At 49.1% G+C, this 17,874-nt stretch overlaps 1 protein-coding gene across 1 annotated transcript in view; it reads left to right on the top strand.

Annotated features, from left to right (window-relative positions):
• Positions 1–17,874, top strand: part of KCNB1 (potassium voltage-gated channel subfamily B member 1) — a 92,240-nt gene that overhangs the window by 960 nt on the left and 73,406 nt on the right. The gene's annotated exons all lie outside the window — the stretch shown is intronic.

Below are 17,874 nucleotides of genomic sequence, written 5' to 3'. Positions count from 1 at the left end.
TAAAAAAAAAAACCAAACCCACCGGAAGAGCATGGACACTGGACAATAGGAAAGAGCGAGTAGGGACTCGAAGTCTTGCAGAGCTGGAGCAGGGTTGAGTTTGGTCTGTTCTACATGAGGCTTCCTTGTGGAGTCCCTGCCTGGGCTGGAGGTGCGTCACCCTGGGATTTTAATGCTTATCCCTATATTTATACCCTCACTTTGCCCCGAGGAAGGGATGAAAACAGCTTACAGACATGCCTGGAGGACACTGAGGTACTGCAGGCAGCTTTAACATAAGTATTTAACATAACATAAGTATATAAAGGGACTTGGGGGGCGGGGGGAGTGTGCTCGCCTGTCGCTGGCAGCAGGCTGTGGATGCCAGTGGGCGTAGGGTCCCCCCTGGTTTGTTCTTTCTGTATTTATGTGGTGAGTTTCTTCCAAGAATGGTTTGGTGCAGCTTATAAAAATGCTTTGGCTGAGAAGAGGATGCGAATTTCAAAATAGGAGAGAAAAACGAGACAACGTGAGAAGGGAAGCAGAAGAAGGAGGCAGGACAGGTTCACAGGCCAGGGAGGTCTGTGCTCTGATGGGCAAAGACACAAGCTGCAAGGGGCTGGGAAGGCCTGGGCTGGGGCAGGGGTGGGGCTGGGGCAGGCCAGGCAGGAGGTCCCAGGTTGATGAGCAAATTCTCTGTGACAGGCTGGGATTCAGGGATGCCTCAGAGAGATGGGGGCCTGTCTTCACAGCCCAGCAAGCCAGGCGTAGAGTAAAGGACAACTACTCAGCACTATAAACAAAGATCGTGTGGGCCCAGGGCGAGCCAGAGAGAGAGGTGTGTCCAAATCCAGGAAGACCATGCTGGGAAAGATAACTCCCTCTCTGACAGTCACTTGGCCTAAAGCAGGCAGGGAGGAGGTGGGGGGACATGTAAATGTGTTCGTGGTCAAAGTAGGGGTGTGAAGAAGCCCACAAACAGGTCCTGATGTATCAGCTCAAGGCCCCCCTGAAAGGCTCAAGGCCTCGCTCAAGGCCCCCCTGAAGGGCTGGGTCTGAAGGAGACTTTGTGGGGGTCCTTTCCCTAGATCTGGCTGCCCAAGGAGAGGCCCCTGAGAGCAGATGCAGGAGCAGGTGGCTAGTAGGAGCGTGGAGGGAGGTCCAAGTGTTTTCTCTCTTCCCTGTCAACCCTAAAGAGGATGAAGAGATTCCTAAGCCTGTTTTCCTCTTCCGAGGCTGTGCGCTACCTCTGGCCATAATCCTGTCCCAGGTTTTGTGTCTAAAAAGCCTCCCTCTTAACTCAGAGTCACTTACCCTTAACCGGCTTAGAGGATCAACAGACTTATTTTACTATTTCCAGGCCTGACACAGGTTCCTCCCATGCATACCTCCTGTTATGGCCAAACATGCTTTTCCCTCTTCCCTGTCCTGTCTCTAAGACTTGAGAGTGAGGGGCAGGGAAGGGGAGGTCCCCCTGCTAGAGAAGAAGCTGGCAAAGGGATTTGTCTGGCAGCAGGGCGAGGGAACTCAGGCTTGCAAAAGGCGTTATTTGGGAATAAACAGCTTCATCTCTTGGGTTAATCCGTTTCCAGGGACGAGTTTCATGACCTCTTCATGATCCCAAGCTCCAGCTGCCGGCTCACATTCCTGGCAGATGGATGGTCGAGGATATTCTGCAGCCAGAGCTGGAACAGGGAGGCAGGCAGGCTCACTGGGCCTCAGTGTGAAATCCTGACTGCCTTCGATCAAACGCTTACTGTGTGTGGATGTAACAGAATTACCCCAACTCTGTTATTATCCCACCTATCACAAACAGGGAAGCTCAGAGAAGTTAAGTAAATTGTCTAAGGTCACACAGCAGGCAAACAGGCACATCCAGAAATTCAAACCCACGTGTGATTTTGAAGACCCTGTTCTTTCTACAATGATAAGTGGCACAGCTTCCTCCCAGTCTCCCTGCTTCCATTCCGCTTTTGCCCCCTGCAATCCATTGCCCACATAGCAGCCAGAGTGAGCTTTTCAAAATGTAAATTGGATCCCATTATTCATCTACTTAAAATCCTCCAGAGGTTTCTCATCACACTCAGAATAAAATTCAAACCCTTCACCGTGTTATATCAGTTCCTGCTGAACCCAGCCCCCATGACCTCTTTGAGCACATCTGCTTCCTCTGGTTCACTCAGGACACCTACTGGTCTCCTTGCTGTTCCCTGAACAGTTCAGGTTTTATCCTGCCTCAGGACCTTTGCACTTGCTCTTCCTACTGCCTGGAATGCTCTTCCCCAGATTGCCCCAGGACTAGCCATTTAGCCTCATTCCTCATTTGAGCAGGTTCCTTCCTACATTTCTCCTCCTCAGAGAGATCTTTCCTGACCTCTGTCTAAAGTAGCCTCCTTCTCCATCCTCTCTAATGCATCGTGCAGCATCTTTCCCGAATAAGCTTACGAACCATCTGAGATTCTATTTGCCTCCTTGTGTTTCTCTGCTTCTCCCCCACAAGAGTGAGTGTCGGAGCTGCATGCACTGCTCTATTCCCAGCACCATGCCTGGTGCGGAGATGCTCCAAATAATGATGTGGAGTGAAGGATGGATCAGTCAGCTGGTGTTTCAGGGTTCAAAGATCTGCCACTCCTTTCTCGCTGCCCACCTGCGACCCAGTTCCCGTCCTCTCTCCCTTTCTGTCACCTGCACTTCGCCCACCCTGCTCGAATCCCCCCCCCCCAACTTAAATGTCAAGTCAGACCAGCCTTGCCTGTGGAAATTTCTTAGAGGTCACACAGTGAGAGAGTCAAATAGAGGATCACTTCTGGGTGGTTGTGAGATACAGAAATGGCCATATTGCTTATGTTTTAAGAGACCCAGCTTCGGCCTGGCACCACTACCTCCGCACCTCTGATCCTAGCAAGTTCTTCACCTCTCCAGGCTCTGGCCGTCCACCTGTAAAATTGAGATTAAAAAGTCCATCTTGCAGGATCATGAAATCCTAGCCATATAGCTTCTAGAAGATAGGGCTTATTATTAAAAAAATTAAGGACAGAGTCCTTTCTCTGTGGCTGGTGGGCTGGCTTGCAGCAGACACTTCTTTTGCGGTATGGGAGACTGAGCTGCCGCTGTTAATAATTGATGGCAACTCAGAGACAAACCAAAGCGCAGGCCCTTGCCTTCACTGCCAGGGGAGTGGAAATCAAAATCCATTAGGCAAAAGGCAGCGTGATAGATTCTTGTTTGGAAGCCTGGGTCAGCCCCGCCTGAGTGACAAGGGTGGGGGTGCTGGGCTACCACTGGGCTTCTGCTTTCTCTGAAGACTCTGCAGATTGATCTTGGTAGGAAAGAGAGGGAACTGATGTGCCAGGCCAGAATTTGTGTGTTCCCTGAAACAGTCTCAGGGATAAAACCCTGTGATAATTTCCTAATGTCCAAAGTAGCTGCTGTTTGTGGTGCCAGGCATGGGTTAGCAGTACTTGGTATCCACCATCTCATTGCAATTCCTTCAGCTATCTCAACAGGTATTTGCTAGTTTGGGCTGCAAGTAACAGAATAGAAAACATGCAATTGCTTCTCTAAGGAGGAAGATGCATTGTCTCACATTGTTACCAAGCCATGGGGTCGCTAGATCAGAGAATGACGTCATGTCTTTTGAGAAAAGAAGTCAGCTTCATCGTCCGTCTGTGGACAAGGAGGCAGGAGGGAAATGCAAACCTGCCTCCCCCGTTAAGAAAAGGAATGAGGGCATCGAGGTTTTTTCCAACCAGGGCTGGCTGAGAACAAAGGAGTTAAATTTTTTGGGCTGAGAAGCAGGCAAAGGGCAAAGAAATGCGGACTTGGCTGAAGTTCTTGGCTCGTCCCTGGACACTTCATACATGAAGGATGAAGAGGTTTTTCTTCAGTTAACTGCAGTTTTGGATTTCTGCTGGGGGCCCCTCGCCTCTAGGCAGCCCCCTCCTCTATATTTGTGTCTTCCGGCTCCCAGCTGGCCTTGGCGCTCAGCTCAGCCTTAGCCCATACACCTCTGGGCCCTGCTGTCCCCGTGAGAGCGCGTCTCAGAGAGTTTAGATCCTCTTTTTGCTCTCCTTTGTGCTCTTACGGTCTGACCATTTCCCTCAGTTTCAATTTAACAGGACTTTCCAAGGTTTCTGTTAATGGCTCAAGGCTACCTCCAAGATTCCAGGCTGTTTTCTTCTTTCCCCTCCTCCAGCTCCTGCAGGTGGCTGGGGTTCAGGCTGGACGCCTCCTATTACACGATGGCGCCACAGTTCCAGTCTTCTAATGTAGACACGTGGTGTCCAGCCGGTGGAAAGGGGCATTTCCTCCTACACCCCACTCTCTCCCACTTTCCCAGGAACCCTGAACAGACTTTTCTTAAATCCTGGAGCAGGTCCTGTGCTCCTGCACTAGCTGCAAGGAAGCCCTGGAAGGCGGGTGGCTGGCATTTTCAGACAGGGAGGGCGTGGGTTTTATGAGTGGTCTTAAGACTTTTCTATGGAGAGGAAATGGAGGTTCCGAGCAGTGAAGGCACTTGCCTAAGCTCACACAGCTAAGTGCGCAGTAAATATTTGTCAACGGATGAAAATGGCAGAGTCAGGGTTTGAGCCTAGGTTGGTCTGGACCCCAAGCCTGAGTTTCTTCATCCTCGATCCTAGGCAGATGGTTCAAGCTCCCTGAGCTCCAGGGAACTTGTCTGCTGAGTGATAAGAGCCAGCCTCTTGGCACCGTGTTGATGATTCAGTGAGATTTCAGAAGGCGATGCCATTTCCAATGGAAAGTATTTTGTAAATACGAATCGTTATTATTGTTATTGCTGTTATAATATGAAAGCGTGTCCTTTGGAGTCCGACAGATACGGTTCATTTCTCAAGTCCATCTTGGCCCACCAGGAATATGACCTTGGGTAAGTTCCTTTTCTGAGTCTCAGTTTCCCCATCTAGAAAATGGGGTTATCACACATCTGCATAAAGAGCTCAGCACATGGTCACTGGTCATGACAATGGCCATTCTTGGTGTTATTGCTGAATTTATTACTCCCCTGGCTGGCCATGTCTTCTACAGTGTTGCTGAGTGCAGGGTCACTGCGTTTCTCCCTTTGGGATTTCACGCTTCTGATGTGACAATGCTTCCGCTTCCTTGCCCTGAGTCAGGGGGATTCATGTATTACATTGAGAAAATCAAGGGAAACCAGCTCAGAACACATGGGGCCCCTTCTGTGCTCTGAGTCTTCTGGAGAAACTTTGCTGGTCCCCGGTCTATGATCCTGGGTGCTTGTACCTATTCCTGGGAGATGAAATGCCAAAGATCCAGAATCCTGCGGTGGCTCACATAGACCTAGTTTGAGTCCCAGCCCTATTATTTCCCAGCTCTAGACTTTGGGCAAATGATTTCACCTCCTATAACTTCTCTTTCCTAATCTGTCAATGAGGATGACACCGCAGCCCACCTCCATGGGTTGCCCCTATGAATCAGTGTGCCAGTGCATGTTAAGTGTTGAAGCCCTGCTTCCCGATCCTGTATCCTGCTTTGATAAAGGAAAGCATAGCGCTGCTGCAGCAAACTCCTGGGCCACATAACAGTTGGGGAAAGATCAGGGACCTTTTCTAGGTCTTTCGGTCCCTCTCTTGCCCTCATCAAGGGTTGGGGATCTTCCATTGTTCCAGGATGCTTGGCCAGGATGGGACTTTGGCAGCTAGTCACTCAGGGGTTCTGAAAGGTTACAAGAGGCTGGAGAATGTGAAACGTGCTTACAATGCAAAAGTGCCGGCCAAATGAGCGGTTTGGCCAAAGTTTAATTAACTGGAAGAGACCGAGCATGCATTAAGCACCAACTCCATACCCAGCACTCTGTGTACTTCCTGAATGTGATAGCGGTCAGATGATTTGAGAGCTAGATCCCCAAGTTCAAACACTGGTTCTCCCCATTAACCACGTGATTTGAGAAGAAGCCACTGCACCACTCTGTGTCTATCTCTACATCGCAGTGCCTTCTTTCATAAAATGGGCCAGTAGCAGCGCCTGCCTCACTGAATCACTATGGAATTAAGTGAGTTAATTCACACAGAGCACTTGGAGTAGTTCTGGCGTGGAGAAAGCCCTCAATAACCGTTATGGGGTTTTGTTTTTGTTTTTAATTGTCTTTGCCTCCTTTAATCCTCCTGACAATCCTGCCAGATAAATAAGCTCCTCTTCAAAGCTATTATTCATATAAAAAGAAACATGCTAATTATGAGGTGAGCTTAAGGAACTTGCTCATCGGGCCAGTGGGGCAGGGCCAGACCAACCCTGAAGCACGAGAGAGTCCCTGCCATGGGGACCTTCTCAGCCCTTAGTATTTCAGCTCCACCAGCCCAGCCCCTGCTGCCAAACCCTATAGCTCTTTGCAGCCGCACAGAGGCTGCAGCTGCACAGGGAAGTCCAGCCAGGACCCAGGACCGGAGCTAGTGTCCCTCCCCTCCTCCTGATCAGTATTTTCTGGGATCATTCATTTCACACCTAATCCACCTGTACTCTGATCCTTGTTCAGAATCTGGTTCTGGATCGCAAAGATCTGTGGGAAACCTCATTTAATCAGTGTCTCGATATTGAATTATGGGCTAAGAGGCATCTTACAACAAAGATCCTACAGGGATCATCTTAAAAGATATTCTAGGTCTGTCTGGACTCAGGCAGCCACAGCTCCAGCTCCTGGGAAAATAGCAACAGTGGCAGCACCCCTGGCTGTCTGGTGTTCACTGTGCGGGCGCCTGGCACAGTGGTCTGGTCCATTCGTTCCCACAGTCACCGTGCAGGATTATCCCCATCTGACAGCCCTGGAAACGAGGCCCAGAGAGGTGAAGTAACTGGCCCCCAGTCACACAGCCGGCAGAGGCTCCCTGACATTGGCCTCTGCGGTGCCAATGACCCTGGGGAAGGGAGCATGATTCCTGGACACCATCCCAGCTTCCCCTTTTCTTGTTGCGGAACCTGAAAAGCTGGGAGGTGAGACCCGTGTTCCTGTGTTCCTGTCTCCCACCTGACTTGGTCCTGGCTCCAGATCCATGGAAACTTGTCTCCAAAGGCTGCAATTACCTGAGTGTTATTTTAACAGATCATTTAGTCGATGAGGCCCTGCTGTCTCCCTGAGGTGGGAGAGGCTTGATTTCTGGCACCTCTGTTAGAAGTGGCCTGCCCAGGTGCTCTGGGGAGGGAGCTGTACAGCCAGCCCCCGGGGAACGGGAGTGGAAGCAGCCAGGGAGCCAGCCTTGTTAATATCCTGAGCACCAATTCTCCTGAAACATTTCCCCTGGTGACATAAATAACAAATAAGACTAATGCCTGGCATATTCCTTGATGCAGGCCTGAGATCGGCCCCACCACCCCCGCTTCCTGGCTGGCGAGCTGCAGGAGGCTCCTCACCTCCAAGAGACAGGAAGTGAGAATCAAATAGGGCAGCAGTGCTCAACCCCAGCTGCTCTTACCGATCTTCTGACCTTTGAAAAACATGCATGACGGAACCTCACTTCCGAAACAGAGCCCCTGGGGGATGGCGTCTTTCATTTGTGCTAAAATACTACATGACATAAAATTCACCATTTTAACTACTTTTCAGTGTACCATTCAGTCTACCTAATTTACATCAGTATATTCACATGGGTGCTACGTATACTCACATCAGTGTGCAATCAATCTCCACGACAATTTTATCCTGCAAAACAGAATTTTAAGTGGGTTTGACTGTTCTAGGGACTTCAGGCAAGTGGAATCCTTCAGTCTCTGTCCTTTTGTCTGTCTTACTTCACTTAATACAATGTCCTCCAGTTTCCTTTGTTTTGTATCAGGTGACAGAATTTCCTTCCTTTTTAAGGCTGAATAATACGTCGCCATATGCACCTATGCTCCACTTCTGGATTTTCCATTCATTTGTCTGTGGAAGCTTGGATGGCTTCTACATTTTGGCTGCTGTGCACAACGCTGCTATGAACACGGGTGTACAAATAGCTCTTCCAGATCTTGCTTTAAAAGCTTTGGGGTCTATGGCCAATAGCAGGATTGCTGGACAAGAGACAATTCTATTTTTCAGGTCTTTGAGCCACCTCCACGCAGTTTTGCGGTGACTGCATTCCCACCCAGCACGCGGAATCAGAGTTCCGCGCATCCTCGCCAGCTCTTGCTATTTTCTGGTTTTCGTTGTTGATTGTAACCTCATTGTGGGTGTGAGGTGGTAGCTAGTTGGGGCTCCCATTTGCGTTTCTCTAATGATGAGTGATGTTGAGTACCTTTCCCTCTCTTGATTGGCCACGCGCATGTCTTTTTTGGAGAAATGTCTGGTCAAGTAATTTGCCCATTTTCTAATTGGGTTCCTTGTGGTATGAGCTCTTTATGTATCCTGGATATCAATCCCTTATCAAATAAATAATTTGTAAGTACTCCCATTCCACAGGTTGCCTTTTCACTTTGCAGCCGTTTTTTTTTATTTTGATGAAGTCCAATTTGTCTATTTCTACTTTTGTGGTCATATGCAAGAAATCACTGTGCAAGTCTAATGCCACGAAGCTTCCCCTGTTGTTTTCTTCTAAGAGTTTTGTACTTTTAGCTCTTTTGTTTAAATCTTACACCCATGTTGCGTTCATCTTTGTAAGTTCTGTGAAGTAAGAGTGGGTGATTTTGACTCATAGTGGGGGGCGGAGGCAGGAAGCCAGTCTTGAGGATGGCCCTGGGTGGTGGGGTCTGAACCCTAACAAGCATGGAGCCTGTGCCCCTTGCTGGGGACAATTGTTACTGTAATTGCTGGCAGGATAGCAAGCAGTTTCTGACATACCCAGCTTCACCCCAACATCCTCTTGCGCTCATGAAAGCTTGAAAGGCAGTGAGACAGTGAAACTCAAGGGTGAGTGACACATGTCCAGGATGTGACCGCTTCTCCCCACCCCTCCCTGACCCAGGCCCCCCCCCTTCTCCCAGCTCAACCATTCCAGGAATCTTCCCATCTGCTGCTTCCACTCTCCATCCTCAGTCTGTCCTCCACACAAAGCCAAGGGAACTTCTGTAAGTCGGACAGCTCGCTATCCCTGCTCAAAATCCTTCATGGTTCTGTCTCAGAGAACAAGCCAAAGTTCTCACCTCCCACCCACCTACAGGGCCCATGTCTGGCATCGTCTCACCCTCCCCCCGCACCCTTCCAGCATCCTTTCCTACCACTCTCCCACTCCATCACTCCATTCCACCCACGGGAGTAGCTCTGCTTTTCTTCAGACACACCAGGTGTTCTCCTACCTCAGGGCCTTTGCACATGCTATTCCTTCTGCCCAGCACAATCTTCCCGTAGATAAGACTCACCACCCAGATCTCAGCTCAAATGTCAAATGATATCCTATGTAAAATCGTTCCCCCAGTACTCCCTGTTCCTGTCTTGCTTAATTTTGCTCCGCCATTCACAGCAAACAATTAATTACACAATGACTTTTTCTCTTCCCCACTTGGATACAAGCTTCAAAGGGCAAGTTTTGTTCACTGTTGTGTCCCCAGTGCCTAGAACAGTGCCTGCCAAAGTGTGGGCGCTCAACAAATGTTGAATGAATGAACGATGTTATCCTAGAAATAACAGAATACATACCAATTGATGAAAAAAGGAATTTGTTTGCAAACTTTGGGACTTTCATGATTATTATTAACACATTTCTAGAAGTCCGACTCTCGTCCATGTCTCGGGGTTTTAATCTCTGGATGCAAAATGTTCCTGGTTTTTCAACCAGAGTCGATTTCTCAAGCTCAACACTATTGACATTTGAGGATGGATCATTCTTTGTTGTGCGGCCTGCCCTGGGCATTGTTTTAGCAGCATCCCTGGCTTCCACCCACTAAACGCTGCATGGAGAGTGGGCATTAGCGAAATAGAGCATGAATGGCTGTCAGAAGGATGTTGCAGTATTTCAGGCAAGAGGAGATGATGCCTTGGAAGAGGGTGATGGCTGGGGAGTCAAGGAAAAGTGGCTGGATTGGAGATATATGTGGGATGTGGAGCCGTTCCCGGACGTGGCTCAGCCTCCACCTGCAGCCACAGTTATTGGTCTGTGTGATGGGACACTGGCCACTTTCTAGCCATGAGTCCTTGAACGAGGTGGCTCAGTTCCCCCATCTGTAAAATGGGCTCTATCATAGCCCCTAACTCTTAAAGAGGAAGTAAGGATTAGATGAGATAATATCGTAAATAACAAGAAGCCTATAATACCCACAAGGTCAATCACAACTGTTATTGTTATGATTGGTTATGTTTATTCATTCGGTGAGATTTATTGAGCACCTACTGTGTGCTGAGCATTGGCCTGGGAGCTAAACAAAGACATGAGCCCCCATGGTACTGATGTGACAGGAGTGTGGAGAGAGTGGGACATTCAAAAAATAAATAGGGATACTGACTGGAGCAAAATAACTGTCAGAGAAAAATCATGAGACAGGAAATTGAACAGTGACTGAGTATTTGGTGTTCTTAAGGAATTAACGCTGTTTTTTAGGTGTGATAATGCTGTTGCGATTATGTTTAAAAACTTTACTTTTGGAGATACATACTTAAGAACTTATGAATGAAATGATAAGATCAAATAAGTATGTGATATTGGGGTTGATGACAGGGGCTGGGAAGAAAGGTCAACAGGGAAAGGGAGGGAGAGCTCAGGGTTTTACCAGAGTGTCAGAAAAGGCCCTACTAGGATGAACCAATTAAGCAGAGACCTGCAGGAGTGGAGAGAAGAAGGCATGTCAGCCTAGGGGGGCAGTATTCCTGGTGGAGAACATAGCACATGCTAAAGCCCTGGGGTCGACCAGGAGCAACCAGGTGGCCTGTGTGGCTGGAGCACAGTCGGACATTGATGACTTTATCTTTCATTGTTGAACTTTGACCTGTCCTCTGAGTCTCTGAGCCTCCACACTGGCCTCCCTGTCTCCAACCTCCTCCCTCCATTCTGTCCCCTGCAGGGACCCAGAGTCCTCTTTCTCAAGTGCAATATAATCCTGTTACTCATCCCCTTCCCCAAACCTTCCCATGGTTCCCACTGCCCCAGGGCGAAGCCCAACTTCCTTAGCCTGACCATCAAGACCCAGCCAACCTCTCCACCTGCCTCTCTTCCTCCTCATTATACTCCACTCACACTCCACCCACCTTTCTGCTTTTCCCAAATTCCCCTTCCTTCCCTGCTCCTGCTCTATATCTTTGCCCAAGCTGATTCCTCTGCCTTGCACCCCCTTCTTCCTCTAGTCTGCCTGCAGCCTCTCTCCTTGCACCCTTCCAGGCCCAGTTTCTCCCTTCCTCCACCACCCACACCCCCTTCAGGCAGCACTGACAGCTCCCTCCTCTATGCTCCAGAGAGCTGATGTTCATAGCCTCGTCTCTCGAAATACTGTGAGGTCAGCTTGTGGATTGTTCTGTGGATGCCAGGCCCCCAGGGACTGGAATGCTCAAGAGAACAGGCTCCGAAGCCCAACTTCTTGGGTTCGTCCCCGCTCAGACACTTTTGAGCTGTGTCCCCTTCAGGGAATGACTTAACCGCATTGAACTCAAGGTTCTTGATCCATCAAATTGGGGAGCCTCACAGCTACCAGGGAGGTTGTGGCAATCCTACATGAAGCACTCAGAGCAGTGCCTGGCACACAGTGATGTGTTCCATCCACATTAGCTGTTATTGCAGAGAAGCGCTAGCAAACATTTGTTGAGTGAGTCAATGAGCAAACTTGCACGATCGTGTGACAACTGATCAGGGGGGATCTCAAGGGTCTACCAGGTCTAACCCCCATTTCCTGCCACTTTCCTTGTCTCTATGTGCCTGCTACCATCCCCACACTTCCTGGGCCAAGGAGAAGTGACCACTTATTTTCCCTTCACAATGAGGAGAAACAGTTACATTAGACCCTGCCCCGATGGCCTCACTTTTGCTCTGCAACAAGGCTGGCCTCCACCAGCACTGCCCACATGGCCTGGCAGGTGGACACCGTCTTTGAGAGAGTGATGTTGCATTTGCCAGCTCCACGCCATCACTCACATCCATAGGTAATGGACCCGGACACAAGCAGCTTCTAAAAGTAGACCATCATTGGCCTCCCCGGTGGTGCAGCGGTTGAGCGCTGGGTTGCGATGCTGCCCGCGGCCTCTGCGGCGACGGTTCATTCCCCGGCTGCAACCCGGCCACCAGAGGAGGGTCCCACATGGTGCGCAGACCTCTCCTGCCGCCCGCTGCTCCCCTCAGCAGTGTACTTCGGTCTTCTGCCTGCTCTGCTCCCCGCTCTGGCTCTGGTGAATTCTCTCACCCTCCTGTGCTTCTGACTGTACCCAGTGCATGTATAAACAAACAAAGAAACAAACAAACAAACAAATAAATAAATAAACATGCCTCTACAAAAAAAAAAAAGAAACTAAAAAAAAAAAAATAGACCATCATATTTCACTAATTGCTACATAAGGCCCACTCCTAAGGCTTTCCAAGGACTTTGTGATCCTTGGGGTCCTTGACCTTGGCCAGCTCTGCTTCTTGGAATACTTGTAGACCCAGTTGTTCCAAAAAGACATGATTGCCCTGCCAGGGGCATGTGAGAAGCAAAGGAACGTGGAGATGAGATGATATTTCATTTGCTTATCATGTCCAGGATTATCGTGTCTTTTTGAACAGATCAATTTTCTCTTCTCTCCTATACCATGGATATATTTATACATCCTTTATTGTTCCTTGAAATAGTGACCACAAATTGGATTTAGTCACTCCCTCCTGTTCTTGGGAACAATCCCTTTGGTTTCAAAGGTAACTTCCTTTCTGGGCTTCTCTGGTCCTTATCCCTTTGTGTGGATATATGTGCATGTTTTGAGGTCCTGCTTCAGTGTTTTTGTGTGGCAAACACTTATTGCATATTTCTTTATGCCAGTCACCCCGTGGGGTGCTTGGAAAGCACTTGTGTAACTATTAGGATTCTTTTGGTTTCAGGTGACAAACATGCAACTCAAACAGACTTAAGCAAAAAATGTGATTGAAAAGTCCTGTGTTAGTTAAGGGTTCAGGTAGGGCTGGATCCAGGGACTTAAATATGTCATTAAAACTTGGTCTTCAATGACTCTACATTCTCTTCTATGTTGACTTCTTAGCAGGCTAGAAAGTTCCAGTAACTCCAGGCATCCCTCCTGGAGGAAAAAAAGCCAGTCTCTTTCCCAGTAGTTCCAGCCAAATCTCAGGGATGATTTTCATTTGCCCACCCCTGAGCCAATGGCATAGGTTGGTCTGGGTCACAGGTTGGTCTGGCTGGAGCTGGGATGAGACAGAGAAAGGGAAAGAGATGGATCCCCAGAGAAAAATGAAGTACTGGTACCATGAGAGGGGAGAATGAATGGAAACTGGCAAAAGTAACCCAGAATCATCACGAAGTTTACGGCGTGCTAGAGGGAGGTGGGCATCAAACACAAATTAAATGAAAGAGTCATCTCAAGGTGTAAGATGTGAAGGAAAGAAGGAAGTGGATTTGACCAGGGCCTCTCAGCGTGGATGGCTCCTTCTGAGAACCTGGACTTCATGACTCTCCTTCCCGAGCTGTGTGTGAACTGATCGCTCTCTTACCAGCTCACTGGTTCTGTCTCTCCTGTACCGTTTCACATGCTCCCTCTTACAGTCTGGTTTCTTCTGAATGTGTATTATGACCCCAACTAAAGCAGGAAGTTCTCAAAGCCCTCATCATAGCTTACTCACATTTGTTTCTAGAGCCCAGGGAGTGAGCTGTCTGCTGTGTGTAGAAAGTCCTGTGGGAACAGCTGCCCCGTGGATTCACCTGTCATCTGTGGCTGCTCTCGGTAACAATGGCATTTACAGGAAAATTTTGCCAACCTGTGTTCTAAAGTCACCAACCCTGCCCACTGTGAGGAATGAGTCAGATATCCTATGGGTAGAGAGAAAGGCCCCTCAGTCCCAGAGAATCTGTCAAGGAAAAAGTGCCTCCCCAAGCTCCCTGTCTAGGGACAATGGGGGGCCCATCTCAAACTCAGATGGCTACAGGGGCCACATAGGTGGTGGAGAAGCCATATGGAAGAGCTGCAGTAAGGCAAGTTCAGGGAGGAAGCCAGTTACATTCAGCCTTAGTGTCAAGGAAGCAGGAGGGAGTAGTGGAGACTGTGGCAAACTCAAGGCATGCATCTCCATCTGAGGAGGCAGCTGATATTCAGTCGTAGGCTAGGTTCTGGGCCCAGCCAGAAATTTTTATTTTCATGTGAGATATTCCAATTTTTAAATGTTGACAAATAATTTTAAAAAATTTAAAAAAAAATTGAATAGACCAAACGCTAGAACACGTCTGGGGACCAGATTCAGCCTTTGGGGCTCTACTTTTTGACCCTTATAGCATAGATCCTTAGAGGACTAAAAATGGCAGCTGAGGGGGAGTCATTTCTTGCCTCAGAGGTCTTCCCGTCTGGAAGGAAAGGGTGGCAGAAGCCACAAAGCCCCCCACCCCTTTCCTTTCTCCTGCCGTCAAGCACAGAACAGAGCGGCCAGCGTCACTGAATGCCCCATGCAGGTGGAACTTGGCTCCAAAACTTAAGACAGCTCATCCCTTGTGGATACCAATTCAAGTTAGGGAAGTTAATGGGCAAATCCTGAACTTATTAGCTAAGAGGATCCGCTTGCCTACTCGACATCCAACAAGAACAGGAGGAAAATGTGACTGGAACAGTTAGAACAGGCACTAGATTTAGAGTCAGCAAACCAGATGACTCTGAACCTCAGGTTCCTCATCTGTAAAATGGGAATAACGAATTCCCCAGGGTGGTGCAGGGGATGAGATGAAAGACGTGAAGTACTCAGCCAAGTGTTTGTATTATCCGGACTGTTATTTCCACCCTTCACTTACCTCGTCATCCGTGCATTTGGTTTATTTCTCGGGGCTGTGGGCCCAGGAGGTGCTTACTGTGTAGAATCAAATTTTATAGTCTTGTGAAGTAATATCAGCTCTACAAATTCAGGGTAGAATGTTTGGGGGTTCAGAAATTCTCGATAGAGATTGGGGTGCCTGGGATTGAAAGTCTGGTGTTCAAGGTTGGAATTCTGCATTTTAAAATCACTGCCATGGTGTTCAGTGTTGGAGCTCCGCCATTCAAGGTCACAGCTCTGAGGTTCAAGATCAGAAGCCCACCGTCTGTCTGCAGTCAGAATCCTCGAACCCGTACCTGGACCCAGGGAGTACGTGGCTAGAGTGTCTCTACTCACGGTGGAAACTCTAGCAGGCAAGGTTGGAATGCTGATGTTCCAGGTTGGAACTCATGTTCAGAGCTGGAATGCTGAGGTTCAAGGTCAAGACAGTTTGGTGGCGTTCATAATAGGAAGCTGGCAGGCACCGTCAGAACGTGGGTATCTGGAGTCGAAACATTTGCTCTCCAGTCACTTCAGGGGTCTTGCCTCTATTATGTGATTGGCATCAGCTTCATCTTTCAGCTGCCCCCTGCCCGACAGCAGCACCTGAAGAAATGCAAACCACAGAAAGCCCTCCAGGCCCCCATTTAGAAGTGGGATTCTGCTTCTTTTTCTTCCTGTTTCTGACACCCATCCACTCAGGAGGTGCCAGGAAAGCTGACATGATCCTAGCGGCCACTAAAGAGTGGCCCCCATGTCCCAACTCTGCCAAGGGCCCTGGAGCCCGCTGTCAACTGTGTCTAAACCCTCTTACTGGCTGACCTGGAGCAAGCCCAGGGAGGAAGCCCTGCCAACCTCCTGGGGCACCTGGATGCTCTCCCCAACCTGTTATCCAGAGAAAGGCAAATGGTGTCAGGCAAGGGGCAGAGCCAGGTGCCAAGGTCTTGTGGCTACCCAGCGGGAGGTGAGCGGCTGGCACGCACTTGAGGCAGTGAGAGGTTTGGTCACTGTGGTCACCACAAATGCACCATTGGTGCCAGCTGAGGGCCAGCTTCATTGATCATGGGGTGGAGAGGTGTGAAAAAGTCATCTTTAAAGTCTACTCACAATGGTGCAAATATTGGACACTCAGTGGGAAGGGGTTGGCAGAGATGATTTGCTGGGTCACGTCCCTAGAAAATGGTTAGAACATAGCCTCCCATCTCCCCCAGCCTTCATGCTACACCCCTCTGTCTCTCCTTATCCACATTTTTCCACCTGGGGTGTTATGCGTTTATCTGGCTCTTATTTTTCTCATCCACTGCCGTATAAGTCCTAGTAGAATAGTAGAGAGGGACTTAATTCTATCATCCACTGCTAACCCCATGCCTGCCATAGAATTGCTGAATAAACTTTTGTTGAATAAATAGGTGAATGAATGAATGAATAAGTGACTGCCCCTTCAGCTCTGAACAGAATCTTGGAGGGGGGTGAGGGGACGTGGCTGTAGAGAAAGGCGTGAACTCCTTTGCGACTTTTCATTGCTCTCAAGGTAACTTCTGAAGTGTTTATCTGACCACGAAGGCCCCATGAGAAGGACCGCCCCATCTTTGAATTACACACAGATCCTGTGGTTCTTATCTCCTTTCTCAGATCCTCAAAATACCAGTTCAAGCCAAGCCTCAGGGCCTTTGCACATGCTGTGTCATTTGGGAAAAACTTGCTATCCCTCCCAAACCCCCTTCGCCTCCTCAACCACCCTTTGTGACTCTGTTTAAATACCTTTCCCTTCACTTCCCAAACTTGCTGTCCTTCTGGAACTCATTCTGGGCCCTCGTATTTCCTCTGAAATGTAGCCTCAGACCTCCTTGGCACTATTTTTGGATTCCAAAGGTCATCACTGTGGGAATAATCTTTCCTGAACTGAAGGTTCCTTATGAGGCAGGTGGTCACAGCCCCTTCCCTTTCACTCAGAAATAAATCAGAACCTAGACCTTCCTCCAAGATACAGACATTCTCACTCAAGGGAAGAGGACTCTGGGTATCCCGGGGAAATGGCTTAGCTGCCCCCCACGCCTGAGCCACACTACCCCATCCCTGGGGGTCATCTGTCCCCTCATTACTTCTCACCCTCCAACAGTGCAGACTGAGCCCAGGCCGCCCTGGGCCCGTTTGTCTCATACATGGCTGCTGCTCATACCCCAAATGTTACAGATGTTAGCTCTCCCAGATCAGTGTCCTAAGAGGAAGGTTCGGTCATTTTGCGGAGGAGGAAAATGAGCCACAGAGAGGTGGGGTAATACCTCCCAGGACGCAGAAGAGGTGGAGGGCCATGGTGAGCCCAGGCGCCTGTCCCAGAGCCCCGGGTCCAGCCAGCACAGCTCTCCTTGCCCCATCCCTCCCCGAAAGGGCTTCTTCCTTTTAGTCCCAGCTTTCTGGCCTTACTCTTTTTGCTCTTTCCCCATGTTCTTCTCCCTTTTCTCCTTAAGTAACTCAGCCTCCCCTAGTTATTAAACAGCCCTAACTGTGGGGATGTTTTGTTGTATTTTTTTAAATTGCAGAAATCATAGGGGCAGTGATTTTCTTCTGCATATCTTTCTGGTGTAAAGCAAGGAGGAGGAGGGGGGTGGGCGTTACCACTTCATTTGCTGGAAGGTGTAAATCTCCCAGTGGCCTGCAAGGCTCAGTACATCCAAGCCCCCTACCTCTCTAACTGCCTCTTCTGCCCTGATCTCAAAGCTCCCCGTGTACAGCCACACCGATCTCATACTTTTTTTCCCTGCCTTTGCACACTGTTCCTTCCGCCTGGAGTGCTTTTCCTCTGTCCTTCACTCAGGTAGTACCTGTTCATCCTGAAGTGCCCAGATCAAAAGTCACCTCCTCCAGGAAGCCTTCCTCAATTTCTGAATAAGTCAAATCCCCCCAGTTATGGTTTTCTGAGTTCTGTGTACCTCTCTGCTGGCCCTTGTTCCCATTGTCATTTCACATCTGTTTAAGTGGTTATCTGATAGTAACCTGCCTTCCCCCACCATGTGTGGCACTCCAGCTCCCCGAATGTGAGGCCTGTATGCCATGTTTA

The sequence above is a fragment of the Talpa occidentalis genome, unplaced genomic scaffold, assembly GCF_014898055.3.
Source record: "Talpa occidentalis isolate TD23 unplaced genomic scaffold, MPIMG_talOcc4v2.1 talOcc4.10, whole genome shotgun sequence".
Classification (NCBI taxonomy): Eukaryota; Metazoa; Chordata; class Mammalia; order Eulipotyphla; family Talpidae; genus Talpa; species Talpa occidentalis.
The sequence above is the reverse complement of the archived record's forward strand: the minus strand, read 5'-3'. Positions and strand labels throughout refer to the sequence as shown.